The sequence below is a fragment of the Spermophilus citellus genome, assembly GCF_964194105.1.
Source record: "Spermophilus citellus genome assembly, chromosome: 4".
Taxonomy (NCBI): Eukaryota; Metazoa; Chordata; class Mammalia; order Rodentia; family Sciuridae; genus Spermophilus; species Spermophilus citellus.
Genome location: NC_138185.1, coordinates 227545050 through 227557696, shown reverse-complemented (window position 1 = coordinate 227557696; position 12647 = coordinate 227545050). Strand labels below are relative to the sequence as shown.

Here is a 12647-nt window from a genome sequence, read left to right as displayed (position 1 = left end):
CTCACCTCCTGTGTCCCTGGACCTAGTCCTCAGTCACCTGTGTCCTCACCTCCTGTGCCCCTGTTCCTAGGCCTCAGTCACCTCCTGTCCTCACTCTCGTGTGTCTAGTTTCCAGGCCTCAGTCACCTCCTGTGGTCACCCTCCTGTGTCCCTGGTCCTAAGCCTCAGTCACCTCCTGTCCTCACTGTCCTGTGCCCCAGTCCCAGGCCTTAGTCAGCTTCCCTCCTCAGGGTCCTTTGCCCTGATCCCAGGTCTGCCCTCTCCTCCGGTCCTCTGCTCTCCCTCTTGGCCTCCTTTGCCCACCCCTCCCTGGTCATGGTCCCCTGCCCTTACGTGGAGGCTTCTCAGCTTCTCATATCCGCTGCTCCTCCCTGCCCTGGAGCCACCTGGCACTCTTCCCGTCCTGTTGGGTCTCCATACCCGTTGTTCCCAGGACCTCCCTGTGCTGCTGACCCCGGCAGGAGCCCCGCAGCTCACCCCACCTTCCACTCTCTGTGGCCCTCACCCCTCCTTCCCAGGGTCCCTTCACAGATGCCCTTCCTGGGCCACACTGTACCAGAGCCGCCCGTCCCCCCGGGCCCTGGGCTGTTCTCTCAGGTCTCCTTCATCTAGGCCGCCTGGGCAGAACCAGTCCTGCTGTCAGCTCCCGTCCCCCCCAGGCCCCCCCGTGACGTCAGGGCGCCTCCCCATCTTGGCTGCTCTGTGCCCCACCCCCGCAGCCCCCCCCAAATGTGCTCACTGCTACATTCAGGCCTAGGTGACTCCGCACTCACTCAGGGCCACGCCTTGGCTCCTGTGTGGCCCACCACAGCCCAGGCCCTGACAGGTGGTGGACACAGGCAGCACCTGGTCCAGGTGGAGGGCAGCCGTGCAGGGCTAGGGCAGGGTTGTCTGCCTTAGCCATCTTTCCTGCACCCATCCAGGGGATGTCACCACCCCTTGTTTAGGGCTAGGAGCTCCAGGGGGTCAGGGAGGGGACACAGTCACATGCAGCCACAGGACCCAGCACCAGGGACACTGTCCTCCAGGACCTTGCAAATGCCAATCTGGGAGTCCCCAGTCCTCCAGACCAGGGTGCCGCCCCCCACTGCCACAGCCGGCCTGTCCCTGCAGCCAGCATGACGAGAGAGGGCGGCAGACCTGCGTCCCCCCAGCTGGGAGCTCTAAGACAAGAAAAAGCCTGACACTCTAGTGACGGCTACAGGGGCAGGCCATCTGCTCCCAGCGCAGGAGTGACTGTACCGCTGGGGGTTGGGTCTCCATGTGAGTTGATGTCAGAGGGGAAGATAAGGGCCCGGTCCAGCCCACCAGGGGCTGTGCACAGGGCTCCCAACTTCTGGCCCAGTCGGTGGCCCCCTGCTGCTCTCTAGGGCCTCCCGCCTGCGGGGGTTGTGGGGTGGAGGGTTTTGGCTGAGCTGATAACCACAGTGGTAACTGGATCCACAGTGACTGAGGGTTCTACAAAAACCAGCACCACCCTCGAGCTCTGTGAGCCCAGGGAGAAGACGCACTGGGCCCTGGTGGAGGGTGAGGGGGGCTGGCCCACGGGCAGGAGAAGGCAGAGGGACAGGTGGTGTGGGCAGGGGCTAAGCAGCACAGACACAGGCATCAGCAGAGCTCAGCAGGGAAACTGTGTCCCCTGGGACCAGTGAAAAGCCCCACCTGCACCCCAGCGGGGCGGAGGCAGGGGGTTGGCTGGGGACTGGGGTGGAGGTCTCTCCCACCAGAGGGCAGAATCTCCAGGGTCTGGGGCTCCCCTGGGCTCCCCAGGACCCTGTGCTGGAGGTTTCTGTGTCCCTGGCCACAGGGCCAGCTCACTGTGCCTATGGTGACTTTGACTTCTGGGGCCAGGGCACCCTGGTCACCGTCTCCTCAGGTGAGTCCTGTTCTTGGGTACAGCTAGGGTGGATGGGCAGAGCCAGGCCAAGAAGACATTTTTGTAAGAGAGCAGCCACAGGGCAGAGGCTGTGCTACTGGTACTTTGATCACTGGGGCCAGGGCACCCTGGTCACCGTCTCCTCAGGTGAGTCCCCTCCAGGTCTCTCTGTTTTCCCTGCCTGGTCCCTTGGCTCTGTACCCCATCCGGGTCGAGTGCTGGAAGGTGTATAGTTGCCGTCTCTGCCAGATCACTACAGCCCCAGCCTGGGGGATCGGACGGCGGTGGTGGTCCCGCTAGGCAGAGGAAAGCCTGGCCACAGGCTGTCTGGGAGGGAGAGCTTGCTGGCAGAGCTGGGGGCACCCTGGCCACAGGAACCCGGAGCCCCGGGCCAGGGGGCCTGGGCTGCGTCTCCCTGGGCTCTTCAGCCCTTGCCCATCTCCCTCCCGGCCCAGGCACAGAGCAGGATGCTTTGTGCTTTGTGTTGGGTGAGATGAACTTAGGAGCAGGCCTCTGTGCTGTGGCCAGCTGGGCACGGGCGGCAGGTGGGCAAGGTTTTTGTACCACCCCAAATTGGGGCTGTGGCAATGTGATCAATACTGGGGCCAGGGCACCCTGGTCACCGTCTCCTCAGGTGAGTCCCCTGCAAATCCCTCTGTCTTCCCTGCCTGATCTCTGGGCTCTGTGCCCATCTGGGTCCTGTAGCCCACCTGGGTCCAGCACTGGAGAGTGGACCAGTTGCTGTCTCTGCCAGCCCGGGGGATCGGACTGCCGTGGTGGCCTGCTAGGCAGAGCCTGGCCACAGGCTGTCTGGGGAGCAGAGCTGGGGGCACCGTGGCCACAGGAACCCGGAGCCCCGGGCCAGGGCGCCTGGGCTGCCTCTCCCTGGGCTCTTCAGCCTGTCTCCCTCCCGGCCCTGGGGTCCAGGCGCCCAGAGCAGGCTGGGAGCCGCTTGCCTTGTGGTTGTGTTGGGTGAGATGAACTTAGGAGCAGGCCTCTGGGCTGTGGCCAGCTGGGCACGGGCGGCAGATGGGCGAGGTTTTTGTATCACCCCAAACTGGGGCTGTGGCAATGTGATTACTTTGATTACTGGGGCCCTGGCACCCTGGTCACCGTCTCCTCAGGTAAGTCCTTCCAACCTCTCTCCTCTCCTCTCAGAAAGCTTCTGCTACATTTGTGGGCAAATGAAAGTGGGTCTTGGGCCAAAAGGGGCTGGGGCTGGACTGGGGCCGGCAGGAGGTCGCAGCTCATGCAGACAAGTCCCTCTGCCCTGGACTCTGCACCAGGGGTCTCTCTGGGGGTCCAGGCCACACTTGCTTGTGGGGTCCCACTGCCCTCCCCTTCAAGGGCTCAATCTTAGGTAGTGTCAGGGCCCTGACTGGTGCGGTTCTTGTCTGGGACCCAGCCGCAATTGTCACAATGTGACAATGCATTTGATGTCTGGGGCCAGGGAACCCTGGTGACCGTCAGCTCAGGTGAGTCCTCCGCCCACCCTATCTGACTTGGGGAGACTCGCATTTCAGGGTCTCCGTGTCAGAAAGGCATTCTGGAACTCAGGAGAGGGAGCCGGGGGAGGGCCGCCGCAATGGGAGCTGATGCCCAGTTTGAGCCACGGGAGTCTGGGACAGGGGCATGACTGGCACGGTTCTTGTCTGGGACCCAGCCACATCTGTCACAATGTGACGATGTTTTTGATGTCTGGGGCCAAGGAACCCTGGTGACGGTCAGCTCAGGTGAGTCCTCCGCCCACCCTATCTATCTGACTTGGGGAGACTCGCATTTCAGGGTCTCCGTGTCAGAGCGGCATTCTGGAACTCAGGAGAGGGAGCCGGGGGAGGGCCGCGGCAATGGGAGATGGAGATGCAGGCCCCCTCGTTCCCAGCTGGGCCACGGGAGTCTGGGCAGGGGCATGACTGGCTGGTCTGGGTGAGGGCTCCGGTCTGTGCCAAGCCACATCAGGCATCTGTGACTGCGGCAGGACTGGGCTTCTGTCTACTCTGAGGCCCTGCGTTTGGGGCCGGGCTTGTTGGTGTCTGTTGGGCTCCTGTGAATGAGGGGCGGTCAGTCAAGGGTCACATTTCCCAGGCCACGGGCAGTCCACCTTTTGAGGGTCCAGGCTGGAATGTGTGGATTGGGGCCATGAAGGGCTCTGGAGCCTCTGGCCCAGGTGAGGAGAGGAGTGACTGGCCGGCTCCAGTGTGGTGCCAGAGGTCAGTGTCGCGGCCAGGGGACCATGTCAGGGCAGGCTCCAGGGTTCTTGTGGGGTGCAGGTGCAGACTGCACCATTGTGATAACTATGGCATGGACCTATGGGGCCGAGGGACCTCAGTCACCGTCTCTTCAGGTAAGAACAACTGCTCCTGGCTTTCATTCTCCACTCTTCGATTTTCTGAGCACCCAAGACTGGTTCTTGGGACATGTCCCCGAGGGGACCCATGTGGGCTGGCCAGGAGGGGTCAGGGACTGGGGAGCCTCCCTTGGTTTCCAGATGCCTTAGGAAAACCGGAATAAGGTCTGATGCATCCAATGGAGAAAGTGAGCCTCTGGAAGGGGGCTCAGGGTGGGAGGCCGTGTTTTGGGTGAGTTGCTAAAAAAGAGCAGAACGCCTCGGGGGTCTGGATGATGTTCAGTTTTTGAGCCGGTGTTGGCTGAGGAGTGTGCCTCAGTGACAGCCCCTGTAGAAGGGCTATGGCGCCTGGGAGAGCATGGAATAGAGGGCTTTCCTTAGAATCCTGTGGTGTGCTGTGTGCCAGGCGGTAGTTTAACTTCTGTAAAGTTAACTCTGAGTGAGTGAGTAGCCTCGGTCCTGGTGAGTGGGCAGCTGCAGTCCTGGCAGGGACACAGGGACCAGGGGAGCCAGGCTCCGAGAGGACAGTCCCTGGCAGGAGCTTGGAAAGGCTCACTTCTTAGTGTCTGCATAGTGGTTGCCGACAAAAATGGCAAGAAAATTGTGACTTAAAAATACGAGAGGTTTTTAGTAAGTTCGGTTTTTATTGGAAACTGTTTCCAGTGAACAACTCTAAGTCCTATCTGCAATGTCTGATTCGGGACTGGCTTTGACAGCAAGGAAGCTATAATTTATGTTTTTAATTAATTGAATAGTGGTGAGCTGGGTGATGAGTGGGTCCAAGATGGCTTCAGCAGTGGGGGGGGGGGCGGGGACACAGCCCCTCCACCCTCCGCAGGTGGCAGGAAGCAGGCCACATGGAGAGTCTATTTCAGGAAGCAAAAAAACACCATAGGTAAATTTATAGCTGTGGTAAGAGGAAGTGGCACTGAAAGGCTCTGCCAGCAGCATAGATCCGAAAGTTCCCCAGCAAAACAACACCTGCACGATTTGCATTTCTAAAATAAGGTGAGGGTGCTGGCGGGAAGTGCCTGGGCCCCTTTCAGCTGTGTGGTTTCAGTCTTGGCTTATGGATTCTAGTTTGTTCAGACTTGACTGACCAACTTCAAAGCTGTTTTCATTTTCAAAGCAAGATGTATATGAAAGTGAACAATCTTGGGGCAGTTTATTAATGTACTTAGAAAACTTTTTGTAAATTACTTTGTTGTCCTCCATGTGACAATTAATCTCAATCCTTTAACTAAAGCCTGCAGCATCATTTTTACAGTGACTCTTTACGATTTTTAAGCCAGTCCGTTTACTCTGTGATTAAGAGACACTTAGACATTCTGGAAAGATGCCTTTTGAAGTTATTTTTCAGACTACTTTTCCAATATTCATTTTAGAATGAATTTTAGATGAAGGGTGAAGAGTTGTCTTGAATTACTTCAGTTAAAGGCGGTAGTTCGTGAATTAAGAGAAAATCCAGCAAGATAGTGCAAAAAAAGAATGCAGGCACTGGCCCGAAGATGAGGCTCTCCTCCTGACCACGCTGGCTGGGCTTCTTGTCCAGGGAGTGCTGGCAGGGGTCTGAGAGCAGGTTGCTCCTGGCCTGGCCTTGGCCTGGGTCCCCCAGGACCGCCTGGACCTGGGAATGTGTGGGCCTGGCTGCTGCCACCAGGCCAAGTGGCTAATCGTGCATCAGCTGGATATAATGCACTTGGAAGAATCAAAGACCCTCGGGACCTCCGTGTGACCCGGCACCCAACGTGGTAAGAGAGGCAGTGCCCACTGCCAAGGCCGCTTTTCTGGAAAGTTTGTACTGATGTTTCCTCCAATTTGAAGGGGAACAGATCTTTTGGGAAGAGAAGGCTTTTGTGAGGCCCTTGAGGGGCCGTTGTCTAGGATCCATTTTGAACTTCTCCTGAAGTCCCCGTTGAGGGGAAATGGGCAGGAGGGGCTCTAGTGCTTATTACCTTGATGGTTCTGCTCGTGATGCTTTTCAATTCACAAAGCTGCAGCTCTGGCTTTTAGATGGTTATTGTGCTTCTAAAGAGCTTCATGGCAAACAGAAGAATTTTAAGTGGCAAATTTAGATAAAATGACTTTTCTGGTCGTTGTCAGTAATGGTTTTAATCTAGAGGGAGCTTAGCATTGGGGGTTAATTTTAGTCTTGGAAGAAGGAGTCCAGGCTAAAGGGTGCTGTCTCCCAGAAGTCGGGCTCTGAGGGAGACGACCCAGAGTGCTTCCCCTGACAGAGCAATGCCGGGGATTCTGGCAGGAAAGGGATTTTTCATTGTTGTTAGGAAAGACCCTACATTCTTGATCTAAATCTCAAGATGTTTCAGTGAATTTGAAGTTGTCAGGATATAGTCTTCCCCGCTGTTCAAGGATGGTAGTGATTGATAAGATTGCTCTGCAGCCGAGAGCCAGGCAGAATAGGGTAGGAGACGGAAGCCAGCAGGGCTGTGCAGGACCCAGGAATGGGGTGGCTTTAGCTGAGGTCTGCTGGGCTGGGCTGAGCTGGGCTGGGCTGAGCTGGGCTGAGCTGGGCTGAGCTGGGCTGAGGTGGGCTGAGCTGAGATGGGCTGAGCTGGGCTGTGCTGAGCTGGCTGGGCTGAGCTGGGCTGAGCTGAGCTGGGCTGAGCTGGGCTGAGCTGGGCTGAGGTGGGCTGGGCTGTGCTGAGCAGGCTGAGCTGGGCTGGGCTGGGCTGGGCTGGGCTGGGCTGGGCTGAGCTGGGCTGAGCTGAGCTGAACTGGCTGGGCTATGCTAGGCTAGGCTAAGCAGAGCTGGGCTAGGCTGGGCTGAGCTGGCTGGGCTATGCTGGGCTGGGCTAAGCAGAGCTGGGCTGGGCTGGGCTGAGCTAGGCTGGGCTATGCTAGGCTGGGCTAAGCAGAGCTGGGGCTGGGCTGGGATGAGCTGGGCTGGGCTGAGCTGGGCTGAGCTGGCTGGCCTGAGCTGGGCTGGGCTAAGCAGAGCTGGGCTGGGCTGGGCTGAGCTAGGCTGGGCTATGCTAGGCTGGGCTAAGCAGAGCTGGGGCTGGGCTGGGCTGAGCTGGGCTGAGCTGGCTGGGCTGAGCTGGGCTGGGCTAAGCAGAGCTGGGCTGAGGTGGCTGGGCTTGATGGGCTGACTTGGGCTAAGCTAAGCTCGCTCTGCTGAGCTGAGCTGGGCTAAGCAGGGCTGGGCTGAGCTGGGCTGAGCTGGGCTAAGCAGAGCTGAGCTGGCTGGGCTGGGCTGGGCTGGGCTGGGCTAAACAGAGCTGGGCTGGGCTGAGCTAAGCAGAGCTGGGCTGGGCTAAGCAGAGCTGGGCTGAGGTGGCTGGGCATGATGGGCTGACCTGGGCTAAGCTAAGCTGGCTCCGCTGAGCTGGGCTAAGCAGGACTGGGCTGAGCTGGGCTAAGCAGAGCTGAGCTGAGCTGGCTGGGTTGGGCTGGGCTGAGCTGAGCTAAGCAGAGCTGGGCTAGGCTAAGCTGTCTGGGCTGAGCTGAGCCAGGGCTAAGCAGAGCTGATCTGAGCTGGGCTAAGCAGAACTGGGCTGAGCTGGGCTGAGCTGGGCTAAGCAGAGCTGGGCTGAGCTGGGCTGACCTGGCTGGGCTGGCTGAGCTGGGCTGGCCTGAGCTGAGCTGGGCTAAGCAGAGCTAGGCTGGGCTGAGCTGGGCTGAGGTGGGCTAAGCAGAGCTGAGCTGAGCTGGGCTGAGCTGGGCTGAGCTGGGCTAGGCTGGGTTGAGCTGAGCTAAGCAGAGCTGGGCTGGGCTGAGCTGGGCTAAGCAGAGCTGAGCTGAGCTGGGCTGAGATGGGCTAAGCAGAGCTGGGCTGGGCTGAGCTGGGCTGAGCTGGGCTAAGCAGAGCTGGGCTGGGCTGGGCTGGGCTAAGCAGAGCTGGACTGAGCTGGGCTAAGCAGAGCTGGGCTGGGCTTGGCTTGGCTGGGCTAAGCAGAGCTGGACTGAGCTGGGCTGGGCTGGGCTGGGCTGGGCTAGGCTGGGCTAAGCAGAGCTGGGCTGAGCTGGCTGGGTGGGGCTGGGCTGGGCTGACCTGGGCTAAGCTAAGCTGGCTCCGCTGAGCTGAGCTGGGCTAAGCAGAGCTGGGCTGACCGAGCTGGGCTGAGCTGGGCTGGGCTGAGCTGGGCTGAGCTGGGCTAAGCAGAGCTGGGCTGGGCTGAGCTGGCTGAGCTGGGCTGAGCTGGGCTAAGCAGAGCTGGGCTGGGCTGAGCTGGGCTGAGCTGGGCTAAGCAGAGCTGGGCTGGGCTGGGCTTGGCTGGGCTAAGCAGAGCTGGACTGAGCTGGGCTAAGCAGAGCTGGGCTGGGCTGGGCTGGGCTGGGCTGGGCTGAGCTGGGCTAAGCAGAGCTGGGCTGACCGAGCTGGGCTGAGCTGGGCTAGGCTGAGCTGGGCTGAGCTGGGCTGGGCTGGGCTGGGCTGACCTGGGCTAAGCTAAGCTGGCTCCGCTGAGCTGAGCTGGGCTAAGCAGAGCTGGGATGACCGAGCTGGGCTGAGCTGGGCTGGGCTGAGCTGGGCTGACCGAGCTGGGCTGAGCTGGGCTGGGCTGAGCTGGGCTGAGCTGGGCTAAGCAGAGCTGGGCTGGGCTGAGCTGGCTGAGCTGGGCTGAGCTGGGCTAAGCAGAGCTGGGCTGGGCTGAGCTGGGCTAGGCTGGGTTGAGCTGAGCTAAGCAGAGCTGGGCTGGGCTGAGCTGGGCTGAGCTGGGCTAAGCAGAGCTGGGCTGGGCTGGGCTGGGCTAAGCTAAGCAGAGCTGGGCTGGGCTGGGCTGGGCTAAGCTAAGCAGAGCTGGGCTGAGCTGGCTGGGTTGGGCTGAGCTGACCTGGGCTAAGCTAAGCTGGCTCTGCTGAGCTGAGCTGGGCTAAGCAGAGCTGGGCTGAGCTGGGCTGGGCTGGGCTGAGCTGAGCTGAGCTGGGCTAAGCAGAGCTGGGCTGACCTGGGTGGACTGGCTGAGCTGGGCTGAGCTGAGCTGGGCTGAGCTGGGCTGAGCTGGGCTGGGCTGGGCTGAGCTGGGCTAGACTGAGCTGGCTGAGATGGATGAACTGAGCTGGGCTGACGGGGCTTAGCTGGGCTGAACTGGGCAGGGATGAGATGGGTGAGCTCCCATGGGTTCACCGGAGCTGGGCTGAGCCAAGCTGAACCACACTTAGCTGAGCTAAGGTCACGTGGAGTGGACTGGGCTGAGCTTCACTGAGCTATATTGAACTAAATTGTCTAAACTGAGCTGGGCTGATCTGGGCTTGGATGAGCTGGGCTGTTTTGGGTCATTCTGGGCTTAGCTGGGTTAGCTGTTGTAGCAAGGGTGAACTAGCTGAGCTGGGCTGGTCTCTGTGACTTGTGCTGAGGTGACCTGAAATGCATGGGCAGAGCTGCCCTAGACTGGGCATAGCTGAAAGGTGCTGAGCTAGAGTCAGCAGGGCTTATGGAAGTTCAGCTCCTTTAGCAAGTCTGAAGAGACTGTTTGGGGCTGGATTGACCTCTGCTGGGCCACATGGACCCTGCTGAGCTGAGCTGGCTGTGCCAGTTGGTCCTGGCCAACACTGTCTGGGCAGATATTTGTGATCCACTGTGCTTCCCACACACTGCCTGGAGCTGCCTGCCTGGGGAGATTTCAGGGTGAGCTTCTGTGCCCGATCTGGGTGCTGTGGGAGCTGAGCCTGCCAGTACTGAGGGCCAGTGCCCAGGAAGAGGCAGAGCTGGCGTAGGCTTGAGCTCGAGCCGAGCCTCCTGCATGGGGAGCCGGGATGCAGGCCTGTCCCTGAGTGCAGGTGTCAGTGCTGCCTGTGGCCAGCTCAACATGTGCTGTTGGGAGCCCCCTCCCACCCTCCTGGCTTTAAAAACTGGGGTCCTACAGCCAGAGGCCCTCCCGCTGCCCCAGAAGCCTCACATCAGTTCAGCTGTCACCTGACCTCCTGCCACAGCCAGCCTCGTCTGTGCAGGCCGGGGGCCTACAGGAGGCTCAGCACTGGAGCGAGCTGCAGTGGGGTGGGGGCTGGGAGAAACCCCTGACCAGCAGGGCGCAGGAGACGACTTCTCACCCTTCCCTTTCTTTTTGTGCCTCGGGGTCCTCAGCGAGCCAGTCGTCCCCGAGCCTCTTCCCCCTCGTTTCCTGTGAGAGCCCGTTGTCCGACGAGAGCCTGGTGGCTGTGGGCTGCCTGGCCAAGGACTTCCTGCCCGACACAGCCACCTTCTCCTGGAACTTCAAGAACAGCACAGTGATCCGTCAGGGTGTCAGGACCTTCCCTTCGACGATGGTGCAGGGCAAGTATGCCGCCACCTCTCAGGTCCTGCTGTCCTCCAAGGACGCCTTTCAGGACCCCGACGAGTTCCTGGTGTGCAGAGTCCAGCATGGCGGTAACAACAAACACAAGGAGGTGCCCCTCCCAGGTGAGGTTGGGGACCCTCTGGCCTGGCTGGAGGGAGCTATGGGGGGCTGCTTCGCAGGCGGAGCTGACACCTTGTCCCTTATCTCAGGTATTGGAGTGGACCAGTCCCCCAACGTGAGTGTGTTCATCCCATCTCGAGACTCCTTCTCTGGTCCCGGCAAACGCGAGTCCAGCCTCATCTGCCAGGCCACGGACTTCAGCCCCAAGCAGATCACAGTGTCCTGGCTCCGGGAGGGAAAGGTCTTGACGTCTGGCTTCACTACGGGCCCGGTGACCGCAGAAGCCAGTGGGTCCCAACGCTCAACCTTCAAGGTCACCAGCACACTGACCATCACTGAGAGTGACTGGCTGAGCCAGCACGTGTTCACCTGCCGCGTGGATCACAGGGGACTCACCTTCCAGAAGAACGTGTCCTCCGTGTGTGGCACCAGTGAGTGCCCCTGTCCCGGGCCCAGCACTCCCCACACCCTGCCAGGGCACCCACACAGGTTCCCTCAGGTGGTGCCTGCTCCCCAGACCTGCCATCTGCTGCCCGGGCCTGGGCAGGGGCAGAGGCAGCAGAAGCAGCAGTTGGGTGGGGTGGGGGGCGTCGCCCCTGCTGCAGCAGGACACCAGGGCTGGGCGGATCTGCTGCCCCCAGTCTCACGGCCACCCACCACTCAACCAGCATTCTCTCCACAGCAAGTCCACCCACAGGCATCCGGGTCTTCACCGTCCCCCCGACCTTTGCCGGCATCTTCCTCACCAAATCAGCCAAGCTGTCCTGCCTGGTCACAGACCTGGCCACCTACGACAGCCTGATCATCACCTGGGCCCGCCAGAATGGAGAGGCTCTGAAAACCCACACCAACATCTCCAGCAGCCACCCCAACGGCACCTTCAGTGCTGTGGGCGAGGCCAGTGTCTGCGTGGAAGACTGGGAGTCCGGGGAGCAGTTCACATGCACAGTGACCCACAATGACCTGCCCTCACCGCTGAAGGAGACCATCTCCAAGCCCAGGGGTAGGCTCAGCCCCCAGCACCCCGCCCCCTGCTCCCAGGATCCCCCCGTCCCACCTTCACTCACCACCGTCTCTCTTCTCACAGAGGTGGCCAGGCACCCCCCGGCCGTGTACCTGCTGCCGCCAGCCCGGGAGCAGCTGGCCCTGCGGGAGTCGGCCACGGTCACCTGCCTGGTGAAGGGCTTCTCTCCCCCGGATGTCTTCGTGCAGTGGCTGCACCGGGGGCAGCCCGTGTCCTCAGACAAGTACGTGACCAGCGCCCCGACGCCTGAGCCCCAGGCCCCGGGCCTCTACTATGCCCACAGCATCCTGACAGTGACCGAGGAAGACTGGAACTCAGGCGAGGCCTTCTCCTGCGTCGTAGGCCATGAGGCCCTGGCTCACATGGTGACCGAGAAGACTGTGGACAAGTCCACTGGTAAACCCACCCTGTACAACGTGTCCCTGATCATGTCTGACACGGCCAGCACCTGCTACTGACCCGCTGGCCACCCGCCAGTCCAGGTCCTGGGGTCCCTTCGCTCTGTGTGCACACTACCTGCATCAGTGGAGTGAGATGCCACGTTTTATAAAAATCAGAATAAAAAGATCCGTTCAAAAGATGCTGGTCTTGAGTGTGCGATGCTCTCACCTGCTGTGTCCCTCGCGCCCTCCACGCGACCCCTCCTGCCTCGCCACCTGCCACCCGCAGCCTCCCAGGGCACTCAGGGCGGGCAGTCGCCACGCTCTTCCTCCAGCTGCTTCCAGAAACAGCCAAAAGCTCTGCCACACCACACATGCAGCACACCCGCACACACAGACACTCGCACACACGGGCACCCATGTCCCTGCACACACAGACATGCACACCCACGTCCTTGCACACACAGACACACACACACACTGACAGGCAGGCACAGGGACTCCCCAGGCACAGACGCACCGGGCAGGGACACACAGCACACCCAAGCACACTCACCTGTGCTCACGAGCACGTGGACGCACTCTGCAGGCCCGGCCTGGGCAGGACCCCCACCTGGGCGGCAGTCCACCACACTCTGGAGCCCTCCCTGCACTGCTGCCTCAG

At 60.7% G+C, this 12647-nt stretch overlaps 2 gene segments (V, D, J or C); both read left to right on the top strand.

Annotated features, from left to right (window-relative positions):
• Positions 1 to 12647, top strand: part of LOC308646104 (Ig mu chain C region membrane-bound form-like) — a 298492-nt gene that overhangs the window by 284133 nt on the left and 1712 nt on the right. The window contains exons 2-6 of the C gene segment in view: positions 1963 to 2023; positions 10267 to 10581; positions 10669 to 11010; positions 11262 to 11582; positions 11667 to 11999.
• The window catches only part of LOC308646103 (immunoglobulin heavy constant alpha 2-like), a 145316-nt gene continuing 136819 nt past the window's right edge, over positions 4151 to 12647 (top strand). The window contains exon 1 of the C gene segment in view: positions 4151 to 4220.